Raw genomic sequence first — 15,034 nt, 5'->3', positions numbered from 1 at the left:
GGGGGACAGCCAGTACCAAGGATGAACTAAGCTCGAAACAGTGAAATGAGTCTCATCTTAGGCTTGGAACTATCTGCATTCGGCCACAGTAGGGGTGATGCACTGGACTTGGGAGTGTCGAGAGCCTGTGAGGTTTCAGATTAATACCTACTAACTGATCTTGGCTCTCATTAGGAAATTCAGTGCATGGGAAAGGGGAGGTGATATTTCTTTTGTCTTTGCTGTGGCTCAAACTATGCCTAGCACCCATCCATAGCCGGGCTCAACAGGAGGCACCAGGACAGAATATGCAGGGGCCAGTGTACAAATCCCGTGAAGATGGTTGGGCTGACTGGAGTCAACTGAGAAGAGCAGACTCAGAGAAGGTGTTTCTGAGTGGAAGTCTTGAAAGATCCGCCATAGCACGGAGGGACCAGACAGATGTGCGAGTGTTCAGACTTGCTTCCCTGAGTTTGGGGGGATGACCGCTCTCACTTCCCTGTATACTCAGCCAGATGTTCCATCCTCCAGGCTCAGCGTTGGTCCCCCCACTACCTCCTCCACTTCTAGGTAGTCTTCTCTAATCCTTAGTCTACAGTAGCTTTGTTTTGCCCTTAACCAAATACTTCCCAGTATGTTTTTGTGTGCTAGCTGTGTGACCCCAAGCAAGTCATTTATCCTTTGTGAGTGGGGATAAGGGACCCATAAACATTTTTATATTTTTCTGAATTGCCTAGTATAGGGCAGAGGGGTGGGGAGATTGTTGTTTGTTTTACTGTCTCTTAGACAAAAGTGGAGTAACAGCAGTACCCACTTTCCGGGATAGCGCCAGGCCCCTGTAGATGCTCAGAGATGGTAGATAATATCAGCTCTTATTAATGTCGTCATGTCTGTAACTGTGTTTCTCTTGAAGGCTGTGAACTCCACGTGGGGATGTTTGTGTGTGTCCTTCCTGGCTCTCAAATGGACGGTGACAGCTAGTGGCTCCTTCTGCTCTTCCCTGATTTCCATCACCTCACTTCTGACATCCTCTTCCTTTGGGAAATGTCTCTCTATTGTCACATATTCATGGTAGGTTGTCAGTTAAAATTTTATCCATCCCTGCTCTACTGCCATCAGGCAGACATGGGACTCAGATGACACCAACCATAGACCTCCATCCTCCAGCCACAATGATTGGTCCAAGGTGTGGGCATAGTACCAACCAGACTCCTTCCCACGTATGTGTTAATGATAGGAGGAAGAGTGTTTCTTCCTGTTTAGATGCATGCTAGATGCTGTGGGCATCTTTCCTACCCACTGTAGAAAGCCAGGCAGAGCGAGAGAGAGGAGTGTAGAGAGGGTGTTGGCAGCCTTGACTCCAAGCTATGGTCCTCATGACCTTGGCTTTTGTCCCTCTTCTTTATTCCTGCAAGCTACATCTTACCCTCCTACAACACTTCTATTATTCATCCCACCTAGTGGATCACCCAAAGTTCCTGAGGTCAAAGGACGAGGAGCAGCTGCCTATGGCCATGGCTGGAAGCATGAGGACTTGGGAAGTTACTGTATCAGGCCACCTTGGGTTTGGGTCCAGGTATTCCATTTGCTAGCTGTGTGACCTGGGTTTTCTTTGTCTATAAAATGGGCAAAGTAGGGATGGGGAAATGGCTCAGAGTACTGAAAATGCTTGTAATGCGAGCATGAGGACCCGAAAGCCAGACATGGTGGCTCGTATGTGTAATCCCAATGCTGCAGTGGCAGAGATTTGCCCACTGGGCAGCCAGCCTAGTGTAACCGGGTGGTTGCCAGGCCAGTGGGCACCCCGTCTCTAAGTAGGGGAATGACATTCCAAATGTCCACTTTCTATTAACTGTGCGACCAAATCACAGTTCCCAAGCCCCAGTTTCCCTCTTTGTCAATAGTTTCCTGATAACCTCTCTGAGAATAAGTAAGATAGTCCACGGATAGTACTCAGCACAGCCCTTAGCGTGCAGTCAGTACATATTAGTGGTGTTGGTACTGGGATCTGGAAATTTTCCTGAAAACAATGTTGGGAATGAAAGGATCCACGCCAAACTTACGGTAAATGTTTAGAGAGAGGCACGTATGAGTCTTCAGACTGACAGGGTCCCATCTAGCCCTCTTTGGCTAAACAACAGTGAGGCTCATTTTGGGAAATGCACACCCCAAGACATTCCCGCCATTTACTGTCCGTCATAATCTCCCCAACTAGCTTCTCAAGAGTTCCCAGCCCACTACCCTGGCTCTGTACACCCCGCTTGCTCCCGAGCCCTTCTGACCCATCTGTAGCATTGCAGAACTGGAGTCAGCCTCACCCAGCAGAATTTTGTTCTTGCCAAGACCAGCAGGTATTTTTCTTCTTTTGTTCAAGGTGATGGCATTGTGGTTCCTGAGCCTGGAGATTCTGCTTGCTCCCCGAGCCGTGTCTTCCGTGGAAGAGGCACGGCTCTGCCTTCCTGATTCCCATCCTGCCTCTCTACTGTTCATTCATCCTGCTTCTCCAAAGGTCAATGGTTTTTGCATTCTCCCTGAGTCCTCTTCTCATGCCACTCATTTTTCTCAGGGCTGAATCATCCAGGCCGTTTTCTAGACAGGGTTTCTCTATGCAACAGCCCTAGCTGTCCTGGAAGTAGCTCTTGTAGATCAGGCTGGCCTTGAACTCACAGAGATCTTCCTGCCTCTGCCTCAAGAGTGCTGGGATTAAGGGCATGCACCACCAAGCCAGGATTTTGACTGCATTTTCAGTGAGGCTGTCTCTGCCCACTGGACATTTCCGTAGTGATGACTTGCGGCTGCTTCCAACTCAATGTGCCCGTGTCTGAACCCATTATTTCTCTATTAGATGTGTCCTTCTCTGTCTTACCATCTCAGAGAATGTCTCCTGCTCCATGAGCACCACAAACTTGAGATGTTTCTATTCTTCAATTTCTCATATCTATGGAGTCACTCCGTCCTGTTGCTGCTACTCTAGTAATGGTGCTTGGCATTGGAGCTGCTTTCATTGTCTCTCTGTGGATGGCAGACCAGGTCTTGTGTCTGTTAGCCCCTGAGGCTCTCATATATCCCAGGCTATCCTTGAACTTCCCATGTAGCCAATGATGACCTTAAACGTATGATTCTTCTGTTTTTACCTCCTTAGTCCTGGGATCATAGGTGTGTGCCACCATCTCTGGTGTCTGCAATATAGGGACTTGGACCCAGGACTCATGCATGTTAGTCAAGCATTAGCTGAGTTACATTCTCCTGGCATCAGCTTTCTGTCCCGCCCTTTTATTATTACATCAGGGCTTTCCTGTCCATCCAAGGTAAGTTCATCTCCTTAGGGTAGCATCAATGTCTTTTCAGGAGTTTGATTTAAAAAAAAAAAAAAAGAAAGAAAGAAAGACAAGATTTCATGTGTACTCCTGGCCTGGACCTTACTATGTGAACCAGGCAGACATCAAACTCACAGAGACTTGCCTGTTTGTGCCTCCTGGGTGTTGAGATTAAGGTGTGTGCTACTGTGCCCTGCAGGAGTTTCCCCTCGGCTGGCACTCCTCTGTCACCCTTTGCTCCATGCTACTGAGGACTGAGCTACTTGCTCCCTGCTCACTCTCTGCCTGAAATTCAGCCCTCTTCTCCAGGTCATACATCAGGACCTCCTGGAACTACAAGTTCAGTGTTGGTCACATACTGGCACAGCAAATCCACTCTGTCCACAAGACCATAAGCTGCTGCAAGCAGGTACTGGATTGTGCTCACCTGTTCCCCCAAAGGCCAGCAGTGTTGGCAGATGCATTGAACAGTTTGCCCCATGAGCCAAGGCCTTCAATTGAACATTCTGCAGCTGTGAGTCAAATCTCTGTAGGAAAAAAAAATCAGAATTTTCCTGGAAATGCGGCTTTATCTTCTGATTTATGAAAAGTCACAGAGAGAGGGACCGCTGCAGTGCCTAGAAGTTTAGCTTCTTAGTACATGGTGTGACCTGGTTGTCTTTCTTATTTCCTTTTTCACTTTTTGTTTGTTTGTTTGTTTGCTTGCTTGCTTGTTTGAGACAGGGTGCTATGTAGCCCTGGTTTGTCTGGAACTTGATATATAGATCAGGTTGACTCCAGTCTCACAGAGATTCACCTGCCTCTGCCTCCTGAATGCTGGGATTAAAGGTGTGCGCCACCTACTGTTTCTTGGTCAAGTAGGTCCAGGCTGTTGCCTACATGTGAGTCTTGTTTTAGCCTTCATTCCCCAGAGAGGGAGATACAAGGGTTGGGTATCATGGTTGATACCTACCAACCAGCTAGGGAGCATTTGATAAATGTTTCACCCTAGCTTTGCTGCCTGCTTTTATGAATAGTTCAGTCAGGTTCTGCCACTTTCTCCAAACCCCCAGATTAGCCATAGTGATCCCAACCTCTTTTTCATGTCACCCATTGGTGTTTGTGCCCAAGCCTCAAATGCTCCTGGAGGACTTTTCCTCAGAGTTCACGGTCTTGCGTGGGACTCGGCTGTTTGGCTGAGTTACATGACATGAGCACCTGGGAAGTCTACGCTTTCATTCTCTTTCACAGTTTTTCACAGTTTCCTGTTAACTGTGACAACATTTTGACTTTTGATTTTAATATGTTTATGTACAAATATCTAGAGACAACTTTTTTCCATCCAATATATCTGAGAGACAAATTGCTCAATTGATCTGAGCTGGCTATTGCCAGTTTTAAGGTATGTTTTGTGAATACTGAATGAACCATTAACCCATTTGTTTGTTTTAAATCTTTATTAAACAATATATTTTTGAGATGAGCTAAGATGGAAAAAGCTGGAAGGCAGAAGCATGGTATATAGCTCAGAGGACCCCCTCTTCCCTATCCTGTAGTTCGAATCCTATCCTAGGGGAGCCCGGGGCTGAACTCTTCCACATTGCTGTGCCCCAGCTTCATCTGCAGATGGGATGTTCAGATGCTCCAAGGGAAAGGTATTCTGTGGATCACAACCACACACATCGCCCCATCGGTCTGCCAGCAGCCCTGGGAGCTGGGGAGTTGTCATCCTTGCTCCTTCTGGGGCCCTCGTTCCCTGCTTTATTTCCTGTCTCCACTGTTCTGTCACTTAAACCTCCCACTCTGTCTGTCTGTCTCTCGGTCCTGGCTCTGTTCCATCTGCATTTGAACCTGCTCTCCAGACTCTTCATCTTAGAGCTGCAGCCTCACCGCCTCTCCAGGGGTCCTTGGCTTCCTGTGTAGTCAGACTTGCCAGGGAGTCACTGCTTCTCTGCCTCTCCTTCCCCCTGCTATCCTGGCTCCTCTTCCTTCTGCAGTCCCCACTCACCTCCACCACGTGAAAAGTTAAGGTCACCTTGACCTCCAAGGCGCTCCATCCACAGGACACATCGAGTCCACACTTGACTTTTCTTCCTGCTGCATTTGGACAATCGGCCCCACGGCTCTTGTCATCCATCACCTTTTCATCTGCTGGAGGACATCTGGACCTACTGGGTTTCCCTGGCTACAGGCGCACAGGTAATTGGCTCTCTGCCTGCTCATCTTTGAACTCTAGGGTTGTTTAGGGCTCAGCTCTGCATTTTTTTCTCTTCGCCTTTCTTTTTCCCCTCCACACCCTCTTCTCTGGTGATAGCAGTGTGGCTCCTTCCAAACCCACATCTCCAGCCTTGGTTCTTCTCAGCTTCATGTGTCTTAACTGTTGTAACGAAGGACACCACCTTCCCTGCTGAACTGACAGATCCTGACTGATAAAGTTCAGGATGGTTAAGCAACTTGCTTGAGGTCAGGTCACACAGCTCATCTGTAGCAGGCTCATTTCAAATACCTTTAGTTTTGGTGCCTCTCTTAACACACATGCATGTATCTTTATTAACAGTAATTACTCCTTATTGTAGCTGCCTGTCCAATGATGCATCTTCCCTGTTAAGGCAAGGACCATACTGTCTTATTCATTCTTTTGGTACCATTTTGGAAATCAGCACTGAATGGGGAAGGAGGACCATGGGTGTGTGCTGATTGACTTTTAGTTAACGAGGCTATCAACTTCTTTTCCAAATCTAATTTCTTACCAAACACCAATAAAATTCCTTAGCTCAGCTATGAATTATGTCTCCTTTAATTTTCATTTCACCTTAAGTCTTAGGAAGAATCATGCTAATAAAAAATAAGCTTGGCTATGGTGGCACACACTTTTAATACCAGTACTTGGCAGGCAGAAGCAGACAGCTCTCTGAGTTCAAGTCCAGCCTGGCCTATAGGTCGAGTTCTAGGACAGCCAAGGCTTCACAGAGAAATCCTGTCTTGAAAAGTCAAAATAAATAAACAACAACAACAAAAACTAAGAGGCTAGAAATAATTGAGGCAAAGATGATTGGCTCTGTCACCATGGCTATTGCTCCTACCCAATTCTGCCCTTTGGTCTCTTCAGTCACTCTTGTTCTCGCCACTCTCCCACTGTGGGATCCTGGCTGGGGCACCCCACTCCTTAAAAAGCCTCCTTTCTAAGGTGGAGCTTGTAAAGGTGGAGCTCTCCCTCGGTTGGTAGAGTGCTTCCCTGGTGTGGGGAAGCTGGGATGGACTGTCCAGCACTGCATAGACCAAGGGAGAGGCGAGCACCAGCAATCCCAGCTCCGGAAAGGTAGATGCCAGAGGGGCAGCAGGTCAAGATCATCCCCTGCTGCACGGCGAGTTTTAGGCCAAGCAGGGCTACGTAAGACACTGCCTCCACAAAAACAGAGTTCTCACTCAAATCATAGTTGCATATCTAGGAAACAGTCCCAAGGGGGCTGAAGTCTTAGCCGTGATGGGGAAACAAAGGGCAAGTGAGAGTTCAAAATGATAACCACGGTCTGCTTATTCCGGGGCTGGCAGAGCCTGGCTGTGCTTTTGCACTTCCTCAGAGGGCTCGACCACCTGGCCCTTTATACCTTCTGGTGGAGAAGACGAAGAGCAGGGGCTTCGGGCCAGCTTGCTGGGGAGCCGGGGTTTCGGGGGATGAATCGAAAGGGGGAAGGAGTGAGACTGAAGAGAACTCTGGGAATCAGGGCCGGAGCCTCCGGATGGAACAGCAGGTTCTTGTCAAACACACAGTTTAATTCTGAGGCTGTAGTCCTTGTGCCTGGGAGATTTTCTAGCTTGCAATAGTGTCATTTACAGATGGATTTGCAGCGGTGAATTACGAGTTTGTAAGCAACAGCTTCTCTGACGCCTTGAAGAAAAAAAAGCTTATCCCTCTGCAAATTATAAATTCATAACTAACAGTGTTATCCCACTGAATGCAAAACAAATTCATTACTGACTATATTATTCAATTGAATATCAAGTGAATGAACCAGGCAGGGGTTGTGAGATGGGGGATGTGACAGGAGAGGGGACCCAAACAGTCCCCTCCTGCTTTCCTATTCTTTGTATCCTTTTGGGAGCATCTGAAGGTAACCCAGAGTGGAGGACCCGGGGTGATGTGTCCCATCAATGACCACCACTTTGACCTCGCACCTCTTTTTTACGATGATGATCCAATCACTTCAGTGTTAGCTTATGATTCTCTGGTGGGAATTCACAAGTGGAAGTTCTGAGTGGCAAGACCTCAAAGGGGCATCTCTCCTAGAGTCATCCACACCGAGAGGCATGGGGCTGCCATGCCAAGAAGAGAGGTCAGAGCCGGGGCCATGATTAAGTATCAGAGCAGGGACAGTCCTGTGTCTTTCCAAAACATTCTTCTCAGGCTTCAGGGACTAAGACACCTATCTGGGTGCTTCTGGGTGGTGGGAACAAAGCAGGCACCCACAATATGCAGACTTCGGGGTCTGTGGGGGAGGAAAAGACATACTTTGTGATTCAGATTCTGTATTCTGATGCTGTAACCAAGGTCCAATTAGTAGGCCGTGGATTTTGCTTCTTGTGTTATGATTATTTTAGAAAATAAGAAAATATAAGTAAAACTAATATATATTATAAATATATAAAACTAACATATATACAAAATATATATCTAACCCATAATTTCCTCCATTGTGTTTTAATGGAGCCAGTTTTAGGGTTAAATCTGAAACTCTACTCATGCCTCAGTTCTCTTGGGAAAATCATTCATTCAGGAACTTGGGGCTGGAGACTTAGCTTAGTTGGTAGAGTTGCTTACTTAGCATGTTTGAAGTCCAGAACCTGATGGTACATACTTATGTATGTAAGGAGGTAGGAGGATTGGAAATTCAAGATCATTCTCAGCTACAGCAAGAGAAGGACAGCTATGCCCTGTCTCAAAGAAGGGAAAGAAAGAAAGAAAAAAACCTCAGCATTCAATAGACCTAAAACTTGGTGTGGGGCAAGAGATGGGCCATACTCAGCTACACAATTAACTTTTCTTTATTAAAGACAGGGTCTCACTGTGTAGCCCAGACTGGCCCTGATGGAGCTTGCTATGTAGATCAGGCTGGTATTGAACTCACAGAGATCTGCCTGCCTCTGCCTCCCAAGTGCTGGGATTAAAGGTGTGTGCCACAACTGCTGGGCCACAATCAACTTTTGAGAACGAGAAGGTGTCTGTGGGTTGGAAGCTTCTCTGTACTCCCCAGCCCACCAGGAGTTTCCTGACATCCACCTTGGTTTCTCTTCTCTCTTCTCCGATGGTGTTGCCTCTCTCTGCCACCTTCCTCGGGAGCAAAGAGAAGTCCCTCTTATCTCGTCTAAACAGTTGACCCAAGAATTATTTTTCCCCCAAAGAGTTTCTAGATGGAGCAGAAATTTTAATGCCAGCTCTTAAGATAAGATATTTTAACCTTATTTTGTGAGTGTATATATTTTTCGGAATAGATGTTTTGCACGGGAAATGCACCTGTATTCATTAGCACTATCAAGTCAGCTTGCTTCTGTGTCAATAGATAGACCTATGCTTTCTGTTTTAATGGCTGCATATTAATCCACGTGGTTTCTTTAAACTTTTGTTGCTGTACATTTAGGCTGTTTCCAATTATTGCTATTGTAACACCCACATATCATCTTTGCACATTTATCTAATTATTTCCTTGGTTCTTAGAAGTACAGGTTCTAAGAATGCACTTTCTGGAGGCTTTGCCATATTGTTTTTTTTTTTCCCTCAGAAAGTCCATGGCAACGTATACCCTTATGAGCAGCTTCTAACATATGTACTCTAGCTATGCCTCAGCCCAGACTCTGAGGTTTTAAGGAAGAACATTATGACCATTGTGATAGAACAGTGGCGAGTGGTAAGAGATTCCCTAAGGATGCAGGGTCTCGTGAAGTTGTGACATTTATGATGGTGATAGTGGTGTTAACTGTGGCAGATAGGAGCAGGTAGCCATGGTGGAGTTCTCAAGAACATTGTCATTGATAGTGATGGTGGTGGTGTTGCTAACCATGATCAAGGTCATGGAGTCTGAATGGTGACATGGTAAGGGTGAATGTGGCATTGCTAAAGGAGAGGAGGTGTGGTCTTGGTAAGCTAGCAGTTATGATGTAGCCATGCTGGTGAGGGTAAATTATGGAGATGTTGAGGTTGTTAGTGGTGACAGTGGTGGTGGACCAGGTGGAGCCAGAGATAGAGGTGTTGATACAACTGTGGACCATTAGCCATGGTGTGAGATGCAGTGAGAAGCAAGAGGTAGAAATCATGGTGCCTGCCTGGTCACCATGGCAGAGAGAAAGGGGTGGGGAGGCGGGCATTGCACAGTGGTGCTCGGGAGACTTCCTGAGGGTAGTGTTGGGATGCTGTGGAAGTATAAAAGTGGCTATGAACCAGGGCTTGCACATGGTCCAGACTCTGGCTTCCTCTGTCTTCTCCTGCTCCTGCCTCTCAGCAGTTCCCTGCGTCTCTTCACTTAATGGCGTTGCCTGGTAAGAGCTCTTTCTCTGAATCCCCAGGTACAGCAGGAAGCCTGCTGTGTGCTACGCGTGTTCACAAAGCTCTAGGACTCCCTCCTCGGGCAAGGACGTCTGGAAAACTTTAGGATGTGGAAGGCACATGTCTGAGTGGCCAGCATCCTAGGCACCAAGGGGTTACTCTGTGCCCAGCGATGGAGCTCAGGAGCTCCTCTCAGACCCCCCTGCTCCCATGCAGAAGCCACTGGAGCCAAGTGGGGGTTCATTTTGGGGTGGGGAGAGTCTTTCCCCTCCCATTTAATGATGCTAGTGACCTCAGAAGGTTTCCATGGTGACAAGACCAAGAATCCAGGGGGACTTGGTGAAATAGGTCAAATAACCGCCTTTGGAGTATTATCCTACACACTGGGATTGGGGAGAACTCTGTAATCATGGAGCCTGAGGGAAAAGGAGAGGGATAAGAGCATGCTAGGCTGGGGCTCAGAGAAAGGCCTGCAGAAGAGTCCTGTGCCCACCTTTGTTACTGTGCCCATCTGATGCTCTCAGAAGACTCCCTGTGGTGGTGTCATGGAGCTGAGTGCGGCCCCTCCTAGGAACAGCTGACTGCCACAGGACACCTACAGAGGGCAACTCCCAAGAGGAAGAAACACGAGTGGCTGGTTCTTAGATGAGAAGGCAAGGCTAGCAGGAAACAGCAGAGAAGGGGTGTGAAAAGCCAAGGAGGGTGGCCTCTGCTTGGGTTGGGACTGGCTATCCAGGCTGGGTTTTCTAAAGAACAGCTTGGGAACCTGAGCAGTGGCATCCCCGTGACCAGGTTTGATCCAGATGTGCACACTGCCTGCACCCCGAGGTTGTGGGTTACCTGGGACATGGTCAGCAAGGACAGCGATGAGGACATGATAAGGACATTGGCAGTGCCTGATGTAATATACCCCTCCCTTCTTTCCTTCCCTCCTCTCCACACCACTCGGTGGCCATGACCTCCTGATGGCTTCTGAAGCCCCCTTCTGCTCCTCAGTGTTTTGTAGCTTTCAGGCTGAAATGGCTTAGGTTGCGGGCTCTCTGAGGGTAAGTGATAGAAACCAGGATCAGTCAGCTTGCGAGAGCCTTGTGCCCATGTCAGGTCACACGCCGCAGGCTGTGTGTGAGTTAAGGTCTGCAAACTTCATTTTCTAAGTCGGGCCCTAAGATCTGGGCAGCTGCTTCTTTGCAGCCCTGATGGCAGGAGAGGCATGCTGCCCAATCAGGGTCCTCCGCCAGGACCCGGAGGCAGAGGACCGGGCGTGAGTGTCTGCCATCAGAGAAGCCTGGATGTTGGCTGAATGTGTCTTTACAGAGGAAAAGACCTCTTGGGAAAATCTGCTTCTATGAATCCAGGGAGCAAGTTCTGGATTCATGGCTGACACCTGAATGTTCTAAGCAGCTTTTTTTTTTTTTTTTTGCTGGAACCTCAGTTATTGGGGGGTCTGAGCCATGCAGGGGATGACAAGTTCCTATCACAGCCTATAGACCAGAGCCCCCAGTAGTATAAACTGTCCCTCAGTGATTCCAGGCTCAATGGACCTTCTGGAACTGCTGCCCATGTCTCAAGGACCGAGATGCTGTTTGTCAGGACTGCTAGGAACCAGGCCCAGGTCCTTCCCTCAGGGTAGCTCCAGGTCAGACCAGGGAAGATGGTCCAAGACACCCTTCTTCTCCTTTCTTTTCTTTCTTTTCGGATTTTAGACAAAGTCATATGTAGCTCAGGCTGGCCCCAACTCACAGTGTAACTGAGGATGACCCTGGATTTCTGCTTCTCATGCCTCTGTCCTCTGAGCAGTGGGATTACAAGTTTGTGTCCCTATGCCCATTGTGCGTCTACATGTTTCTGTGTGCACTTACCTGTGATGTTCCCCAGGTACCATCTACATTTTTTGAAACAGGGTCTTTTCATTACGTGGAACTCACTGAGTAGGCTAGGTAGCGAGACCCAGGGACCTAGCTATTCTTCACTGCTGGATTAGAAACACATGGGCCATCACAGCATTCTCTCTCTCTCTCTCTCTCTCTCTCTCTCTCTCTCTCTCTCTCTCTCTCTCTCTCTCTCTCATAGTACTGGGTCTAGGGATCAAATTCATGTCCTCATACTTAAAAGGCAAGCACCTCACTGACTAAACTATCTCCTCAGCCAACATGCCAGTTTAACAGGGTGTTGGGATTCAAACTCAGGGCTTCATGAAGCTAGGCAGGTACCTCACTTACTGAGCCATGTCCTTATTCTTCCCGTTTTTCTCTTGGTGCTGGGATGAATACAAGGCCTTGCTTGTGCTAAGGCTGGGCTCTGACACTGAGCCATACCCCAGCTTCCCACCACTGAGCTGTACCCCAGCCTCCACCACTGAACTGTACCCCAGCCTCCACCACTGAGCTATACCCCAGCCTCCACCACTGAGCCGTACCCTAGCCTCCACCACTGAGCTGTACCCCAGCCCCCACCACTGAGCCGTACTCCAGCCTACACCATCGAGCCATACCCCCGCCCCGAGGGCTTATTCTTGAGCCTTGAATGCCCCTTTAGTCACATCTTTATTCATTCTGGAACTTCTTTCTTCTCGTTTCTTAACATTTTCCAACTGGGTTTTGCTGGTGTATTATTTTGACACTGGCCATCTTCCTGACCTCTTCTCTACTGTTATTAGTTTTTCGGTTGATTCTCATGAGTTTTCTGAATAAACAATCCTATCATGTACAAATAATGATAGCAATTTCTCTTCCTTTTCAAATGTTACGCTTCTTTTTCTCTTTTAATGCAATAATGTATTGGCTTAAACTTCCAGAACAATGTAACATAATTATGGTAATAGCAGGCTTCCTTGTCCCACTGTGACTTAAATATGAGGCCCCCCAATAGTGTTTTATTACTAAGAATGATGCTGATGTTGGCTGCAGTTGTATTTTTTTTATTGTGTCAAGGAAATTTTTATTTGTATTTACTGAGTTTTAGCCAAGTGGATGGCCAGTTCTATTACATTCATTTCTGGTGTCTGTTAAAATGATCACATAATCTTTCCCTTTCTGATAATTAATGTGACTAATAACACGGCTCTGTTTTCTGATATGTCTTTCTCATTGTTTCTGGCACATGTCTGTTCAGTGGAGAGGAGAGCCATCGACCCAGGGTCAGGGCAGGGAATTCAGGTGGGATCTGTGCTATGCCTGAGTCCCTGGGGCTGCACTGTCCTCTGGGTCCAGAGTGGAATCTCAGGAAAGCACACTGCAATGCCCATGGCGTTGACTTGGGGCTCGGGGGGCAGGATTGGGAGAGTTAGTCCCAGAGTGATCTTTCTAAAGTCTCACCAGGCCAGGCAACTTCCTTCAGAGACTCTTTGCTGCCTTGAACAGAAGACCCAAGCTCTTGGTCACTACCTAGGCCCTTTACACACAGCCTTTTCACTCATCTCACCCCCCAAGTACCTCCCGGCAGGTGGCAAATCTGAGCCTCCTCCCAAGGCTCTGACCTTTTTATGGAGAAGCTTCCCGCTGAAATATCTTCCCTCCCTCATTCCTGTCACTGCAAGGAGGGGACAACCTAGAGAATCGAAGTCCCTGTGCCACAGGCCTCTTTGGTGTCTCCCTGGGTAGGGTGGGCCCTGTATTTCAGGAACCCCAGGGAGCTGAGGATTATCCTAATCCCTCAATTCTGTTGCTGAGCTCAGAACCAGCTCCAGGACAGATGCTCAACCAGCCCCAAGTGGAGCACACTGTTTCCAATCCTGTTCACATCCTGCTCGCCTCCCGTACACAGGGCAGTGACTGGCCATGCTCTCTATCTTGGCTACAGCAGCAGAGGATCCTGGGAGGCCTGAAGCCCTGGCAGGCAGCTGCAGCTCCCTAGAGCCTCTTTAGAAAACGCAGCCGGCCTTGTTTCCTCCTCATAAACAGCGACTGAGCACAGCATCAGGCCCCAGGGGAGACTGTTCCCCCAAAGCTGCTGCCATTGGAGATGCGGGGGGGAGGGGCAAGTGGGCCCAGGAGGAACCAGATGATTCTGGATCATGTCGGAAGGAGCAGGAGGGGGTATAATGGCTGTGTCTGAATTTTTAGGTTTGCAGTACATTCTAGAGACTGGTGTCTGGTCCACCCTGTTTCCTTTCTTCTCCATCCAGCTTCAGGCAGATGGAGACTTTTCTGTCTTTGCCATCACTCAGAAGCTAGCTGGAGCATGTTCAGTTCTTGGGACAAGCTGATAACCAGCGGAGGACTGTTGGGTGGCTAAACCTGGAGTGGGTAGGCACAGCTCAGGCCAGCTCCCTCTTCTTTGTTGACCCCACCCTCAAGTTTAATGGCATCAAGGGCACCAACTTTGATCATGGACTTAGACCTTAGTTACAGTTCTAGCCCCACCCCTCATTATGTGACGTTGGGCAGGACTTTTGTCTTTTCTTCTACCTCCCTGAACTTGTCTCTTCGTCTATAGAACAGGGTGTCCACCACTAAGGTTGTGAGGGTTTCATGAGGTGGCCGGGTGACAGTAAAGCACCTACTACGGGGCCTGACACATAGTAGGAGCTCAGTTAACTTTAGTTGTTGGTCTGTAATATAGGCCACGGGAGGCAGGCTTTATCATACATCCTCCTTTCCACGGAAGAAACTGAGGCCTAGGGAGAGGCAGGAGCGGAAGTTGCTGTGTACTTTCCTCCATGTGAGGCCCTAAGTCAGAGAGAGCATCCACTGGGAGTAAGAGCATTGGACTCAAAGCCCCAGCTCCGTAAGACCTTGGGTCTTTAGCTTCTTCTTCTGCACAGGCTAGCCATGGATAATTTGTCTAATAAACCTTTACCCTGTGCCCCGCAAGTGTCCATCACAGTTACGTGCCCTTTGCATTATAATAACTTTATATGATCAATAACATTCAGTATGTATTAATTTCAACTCTTCTGACAAACGCACAGGGAGATGCAATCATTATTCCGTCTTAGAGATGAGGAACTGGAGTAGCTCCATAGTTTTCCCAAGGTCACACAGTGGGTGAGTATGAGGGTCCCTGTGGGTAGGTACCTCACTGATGAGGTACCTTTGGATGTACCCAGATCAGGCTCTGTGATGGGATCATAGCAAGTGACAAGCACCCAAACCTTTCAGTGGTAACGTGGGTCACTGGAGACATTTTTGGGAGTTCTTGGTAGCCTGGGAATGGGAAGAGTGGAACATCAACTTCATCTTTTTTTTTTTTTAAGGGTCTTTTATGGCCCAGGCTGCCCTTA

This window comes from Alexandromys fortis, unplaced genomic scaffold (assembly GCF_014885135.2).
Source record: "Alexandromys fortis isolate MF-2015 unplaced genomic scaffold, M_Fortis_MF-2015_v1.1 scaffold_70, whole genome shotgun sequence".
In the NCBI taxonomy this organism is placed as follows: Eukaryota; Metazoa; Chordata; class Mammalia; order Rodentia; family Cricetidae; genus Alexandromys; species Alexandromys fortis.
This window is presented reverse-complemented; position numbering follows the sequence as displayed.